Below are 7,143 nucleotides of genomic sequence, written 5' to 3' on the forward strand. Positions count from 1 at the left end.
TCCAAACCTTCTATGCAGGATTGAATTTTTCTTCGCGGAACCTATTGGATTCAGCTGCTGGAGGTACCTTTATGTCCATCACTTTGGGGGCGGCAACAAAGCTTCTTGATGATATGATGATAAATTACTCTGAATGGCACACGGAAAGAGCTCCACAAGGTAAGAAGGTAAATTCTCGTTGAAGAAACCTCCTCCTTGAGTGATAAGATTGATGCTATTATGTCTATGCTTGTGAATGGTAGATCTAATGTTGATCCTAATAATGTTCCTTTAGCTTCATTGGTTTCCCAAGAAGAACATGTTGATGTGAACTTCATTAGAAGTAATAATTTCAACAACAATGCTTATAGGAATAATTCCGGTAACAACTATAGGCCATATCCTTCGCTAATGGTAATGGTTATGGTAATTCTTATGGGAATTCTTACAACAATAATAGGAGTGTACCCCCTGGTCTTGAAGCTATGCTTAAAGAATTTATTAGTACACAAACCGCTTTTAACAAATCTGTTGAGGAAAAGCTTGATAAAATTGATATTCTTGCTTCTAAGGTTGATAGTCTTGCCTCTGATGTTGATCTTTTAAAATTGAAAGTTATGCCTAATAATGATATTGATAATAAAATTGTTACTACAGAAAATTCCATCCAAGTTTGAATTAGTGAGAATATTAGATTGATGGCTGAATTGCATGCTAGGTGGGAAAGAGAAGAAAACGAAAAACTAGCTAAAGAGAATAATGTAGCTAAAGTTTGGACTATTACCACCACTAGTAATGATAATGATTCACATGTTGCTACACCTCCTACTATCAATGGTAAAATAATTGGTGTTGGCAATGTTTCTACTCCTAGTGCAAAGCGTGCAAAATTGCCTGAAATTGCTAAAACTGCTGAAACTGATAAAACTGCTGAATTTTTTCAAAATATTGGGAACAATGATCCCATTGTTGTAGATCATAATGGTTTAGATTTTGATGATTGTCACATCTCTGAAGTTATAAAGTTCTTACAAAAACTTGCTAAAAGTCCCAACGCTAGTGCTATAAATTTGGTCTTTACAAAACATATTACAAATGCTCTCATAAAAGCTAGAGAAGAGAAACTAAAACTTGAAACTTCTATTCCTAGGAAGTTAGAAGATGGTTGGGAGCCCATCATTAAGATGAGGGTCAATGATTTTGATTGTAATGCTTTATGTGATCTTGGTGCAAGTATTTCTGTTATGCCTAAAAAATCTATGATATGCTTGACTTGCCACCATTGAAAAACTGTTATTTGGATGTTAATCTTGCTGATAATGCTATAAAGAAACCTTTGGGGAGGATTGATAATGTTCTCATTATGGTTAATAATAACCTTGTCCCCGTTGATTTTGTTGTCTTGGATATTGAATGCAATGCATCTTGTCCCATTATATTGGGAAGACCTTTTGATCGAACTGTTGGTGCTACCATTGATATGAAGGAAGGTAATATTAAATATCAATTTCCTCTCAAGAAAGGTATGGAACACTTCCCTAGAAAGAGAATGAAGTTACCTTATGATTCTATTATTAGAACAAATTATGATGTTGATGCTTCGTCTCTTGATATTACTTGATACACACTTTACGCGCCTAGGCTGAAAGGCGTTAAAGAAAGCGCTTATGGGAGACAACCCATTATTTTACTTCTGCACTTTATTTTATATTTGAGTCTTGGAAGTTGTTACTACTGTAGCAACCTCTCCTTATCTTTATATTATTGCATTGTTGTGCCAAGTAAAGTCTTTGATAGTAAAGTCAATACTAGATTTGGATTACTTGCGCAAGAACAGATTTCTTGCTGTCACGAAATTGAGCCGCCCCTGCTGTAGAAAATTTATAAAAATCTGCCAATTTTCGTGCGTGATCCTCAGATATGTACGCAACTTTCATTCAATTTGGGCATTTTCATCTGAGCAAGTTCAGTGCCTCTAAAAAATTCGTCTTTACGGACTGTTCTGTTTTGACAGATTCTGCCTTTTATTTCGCATTGCCTCTTTTGCTATGTTGAATGGATTTCTTTGTTCCATTAACTTTCAGTAGCTTTGTGCAATGTCCAGAAGTGTTAAGAATGATTATGTCACCTTTGAATATATGAATTTTCAATTATGCACTAACCCTCTAATGAGATTGTTTTGAGTTTGGTGTGGAGGAAGTTTTCAAGGGTCAAGAGAGGAGGATGATACAATATGATCAAGAAGAGTGAAAAGTCTAAGCTTGGGGATGCCCCCGTGGTTCATCCCTGCATATTGTAAGAAGACTCAAGCATCTAAGCTTGGGGATGCCCAAGGCATCCCTTCTTCATCGACAACTTATTAGGTCACCTCTAGTGAAACTATATTTTTATTCCGTCACATCTTATGTCCTTTACTTGGAGCGTCTGTTTGTTTTTATTTTTGTTTTTGTTTTGAATAAAATCGGATCCTAGCATTCTTTGTTTGGGAGAGAGACACGCTCCGTTGTTTCGTATGAACACATATGTTCTTAGCTTTATTCTTAATGTTCATTGCGAAAGTTGAACTACTTCATTCATTGTTATATGGTTGGAAACGGAAAATGCCGCATGTGGTAAATGGTATAATGTCTTGAATAATTTGATACTTGGAAATTGTTGTGCTCATATAGATCATGTTTAAGCTCTTGCATCATGTACTTTGCACCTATTAATGAAGAACTACATAGAGCTTGTTAAAAATCTGGTTTGCATGATTGATCTCTAGAGTCTAGATATTTTCTGGTTAAGGTGTTTGAACAACAAGGAGACGATGTAAAGTCTTATAATGCTTACAATATGTTCATATGTGAGTTTTTGCTGCACCGTTTTATACTTGAGTTTGCTTCAAACAACCTTGCTAGCCTAGCCTTGTTTTGAGAGGAATTCTTCTCGTGCATCCAAATCCTTGAGCCAAATACTATGCCATTTGTGTCCATCATACCTACCTACTACATGGTATTTCTCTGCCATTCCAAAGTACATTACTTGAGTGCTACCTTTAAAATTCTATCCTTTGTCTTTGCAATATATAGCTCATGGGAAAATAGCCTTAAAAACTATTATGGTGAAGAATATGTAGCTTATGTATCTTATTTCTTAATAAGTTGCTTGTTGAGCGGTAACCATGTTTCGGGGACGCCATCAACTTTTAGCTTTGTTGAATATCATGTGAGTTGCTATGCATGTTCGTCTTGTCTGAAGTAAGGGCGATTTTCATGATCATATGGTTTGAGTATGCATATTGTTAGAGAAGAACATTGGGCCGCTAACTAAAGCCATGATCCATGGTGGAAGTTTCAGTTTGGACAATCAATCCTCAATCTCTTATGAGAATATTATCTGTTGTTGAATGCTTATGCATTAAAGAGGAGTCCATTATCTGTTGTCTATGTTGTCCCGGTATGGATGTGTAAGTTGAGAATAATCAAAAGCGAGAAATCCAATGCGAGCTTTCTCCTTAGACCTTTGTACAGGCGGCATAGAGGTACCCCTTTGTGACACTTGGTTGAAACATATGCTATGCAATGATAATCCATGTTAATCCAAGCTAATTAGGACAAGGTGCGAGCACTATTGGTATACTATGCATGAGGCTTGCAACTTATAGGATGTCTTATACATAACACATATGATTTATTACTACCGTTGACAAAATTGTTTCTTGTTTTCAAAATGAAAAGCTCTAGCACAAATATAGTAATCCATGCTTCCCTCTGCGAAGGGCCAATCTTTTACTTTATTGTTGAGTCAGTTCACCTATTCTTTCTATCTTAGAAGCAAACACTTGTATCAACTGTGTGCATTGATTCTTACATGTTTACCTATTGCACTTGTTATATTACTTTGTGTTGACAATTATCCATGAGATAAATATGTTGAAGTTGAAAGCAACTGCTGAAATTTATATCTTCCTTTGTGTTGCTTCAATGCCTTTACTTTGAATTTATTGCTTTATGAGTAACTCTTATGCAAGTCTTATTGATGTTTGTCTTGAAAGTATTATTCATGAAAAGTCTTTGCTATATGATTCATTTGTTTACTCATTATCTTTGCCATTGCTTCGAATCGCTGCATTCATCTCATATGCTTTACAATAGTATTGATCAAGATTATAATAGCATGTCACTTCAGAAATTATCTTTGTTATCGTTTACCTACTCGAGGGCGAGTAGGAACTAAGCTTGGGGATGCTTGATACGTCCCAAACGTATCTATAATTTCTTATGTTCCATGCTACTTTTATGATGATACTCACATGTTTTATACACATTATATGTCATTATTATGCATTTTCCGGCACTAACCTATTGACGAGATGCCGAAGAGCCAGTTGTTGTTTTCTGCTGTTTTTGGTTTCAGAAATCCTACAAAAGAAATATTCTCAGAATTGGACGAAATCAACGCCCAGGGGCCTATTTTTCCACGAAGCTTCCAGAAGACCGGAAGAGATACGAAGTGGGGCGACGAGGCGACGCCACACTAGGGCGGCGCGGCCAGGCTTGGGCCCGCGCGGCCCTAGCGTGTGGGTCCCTCGCGTCGCCCCTAAACCTACCCTTCCGCCTACTTAAAGCCTTCGTCGCGAATACCCCGATACCGAGAGCCACGATACGGAAAACCTTCCAGAGACGCCGCCACCGCCAATCCCATCTCGGGGGATTCAGGAGATCGCCTCCGGCACCCTGCCGGAGAGGAGAATCATCTCCCGGAGGTCTCTTCATCACCATGATCGCCTCCGGATCGATGTGTGAGTAGTTCAGCCCTCGGACTATGGGTCCATAGCAGTAGCTAGATGGTTGTCTTCTCCTCATTGTGCTATCATGTTAGATCTTGTGAGCTGCCTATCATGATCAAGATCATCTATGTAATCCATGTTGTGTTGTTGGGATCCGATGAATATTGAATACTATGTCAAGTTGATTATCAATCTATTATATATGTTGTTTATGTTCTTGCATGCTCTCCGTTGCTAGTAGAGGCTCTGGCCAAGTTGATACTTGTGACTCCAAGAGGGAGTATTTATGCTCGATAGTGGGTTCATGCCTCCATTGAATGCGGGACGGTGACGGAAAGTTCTAAGGTTGTGGATGTGCTTGTTGCCACTAGGGATAAAACATCGATGCTTTGTCTAAGGATATTTGTGTTGATTACATTACGCACCATACTTAATGCAATTGTCTGTTGTTTGCAACTTAATATCGGAAGGGGTTCGGATGATAACCTCGAAGGTGGACTTTTTAGGCATAGATGCATGCTGGATAGCGGTCTATGTACTTTGTCGTAATGCCCTGATTAAATCTCATAGTACTCATCATGATATATGTATGTGCATTGTTATGCCTTCTTTATTTGTCAATTGCCCAACTGTAATTTGTTCACCCAACATGCTATTTATCTTGTGGGAGAGACACCACTAGTGAACTGTGGACCCCGGTCCAATTCTTTACATATGAAATACAATCTACGCAATTGTTCGTTACTTTTCTTCGCAAACAACCATCATCATCCACACTATACATCTAATCCTTTGTTTACGAGCAAGCCGGTGAGATTGACAACCTCATCGTTACGTTGGAGCAAAGTACTTTGATTGTGTTGTGCAGGTTCCACGTTGGCGCCGGAATCCCTGGTGTTGCGCCGCACTACACTCCGCCACCAACAACCTTCACGTGTTCCTTGGCTCCTACTGGTTCGATAACCTTGGTTTCTTACTGAGGGAAAACTTGCTGCGGTACGCATCGCACCTTCCTCTTGGGGTTCCCAACGGACGTGTGCTTCACGCGTATCACTGTGCTGCACCTGGCGCCGCCGCGCGTCGAGGTACTGGGTGAGGGCGAACCTCCACGGGCTGGACTCCGCCGGGGGTCTCCACGCGATGCCCACACGCCGCCCCGTCTCGCCCTCGCTGCTCTAGCCGCTGCACCGAACCGAGTGGCGCCGCCGCGCTTCGGGTGAACGGAGAGGGTGAGCCTCTCCACGGGATCCATCTGGGCGCTCCTGTACAAAATTACCGCCGACGAATTGGCATGTGTGCCAGGGTTAATTCAAGATAGTGTCGGCGAAATGGAAGACGCCAGCGGTAACCACTTACCACCGGCGAGGTTATCGCCAGAGAATGCGAATGCGCCGGCGGTAGGCCTTTTCAGGTCGCCGACGGTAAGCCTTTTCCAAGTAGTGTAGCTAGCTATAGCCGCGGACGCTAAAATGATCGTTTTTGTCCGCGCGTCCGTTTGCGTCTGGGGTGGCTCCAGCGGGGCGACACATTTATTTTTCTTATTTTTTTTCTCTTCTCCATTTAAACATAGTTCCAAATATTATATATTGGAACATGGTTTTACACAAACTAATACATAATTGGGAACATGGTTTACACAAACTAATACATAGTTTGAACCATGGTTGACACAAATAAAACATTGCAAAATGAGGAAACCAGATTGTGTTGCTTTCCGTATGTTCGCTGCCAAGAAAGAACATTCGAGGGCACACCCGATCACCCAAAATGGAAAATCCGGCTGGTGTCGGTGGCCCCGTTGGTTCTTTCGAGGACGAACATACGTAAACCTCGACTATCGGCTTCGTCCGGCCCGTAGCCGTATTCGCCGCAAAGAAAGAACACTAAGTTCTAACTATCGGTGTCCGAGCCGGATTCGCCGGTGTGGTAGTGCTCGCGGCAGGCTGTGTCGTCGAACACCTTGACGATCATCTCGCCTTCCCCCTCGTAGAGGAAGGTGAGTTGGCAGCCGGGCTCGAGCGCGAGGTCACGGGCGAACTTGTCCCACCCCGTGTGCAGGTACATCTTGCCCTGCCCGTCGAACAAGACCTCCACGATCCAGCGGCAAAAGTTGCAGCTGGCCTCCCGTAGCTGCAAATGCGCCGGCTCGACGCCATCGACGAACTTGTCCGGGAACCGCTTGATGCCGAGTGGGTCGTCGTCGATGCGGAGGAGGAACTCGAAGCGGCCGGTCCTCCTGCAAAGACGAGGAGGGCGCAGGCGACGGCGAGCGTGGGGCCGTAGCTGCTCCACCACAGCGGCCCCTGCCCCGGCCCCGGGGGCGCCCAGGGCCGCAGCCTCAACCGCCTCGCCGGCCACCAGGACCGGCGATGGACTTCCTCGCGGGCCCGGCT

The sequence above is a fragment of the Lolium rigidum genome, chromosome 1 (assembly GCF_022539505.1).
Source record: "Lolium rigidum isolate FL_2022 chromosome 1, APGP_CSIRO_Lrig_0.1, whole genome shotgun sequence".
Taxonomy (NCBI): domain Eukaryota; kingdom Viridiplantae; phylum Streptophyta; class Magnoliopsida; order Poales; family Poaceae; genus Lolium; species Lolium rigidum.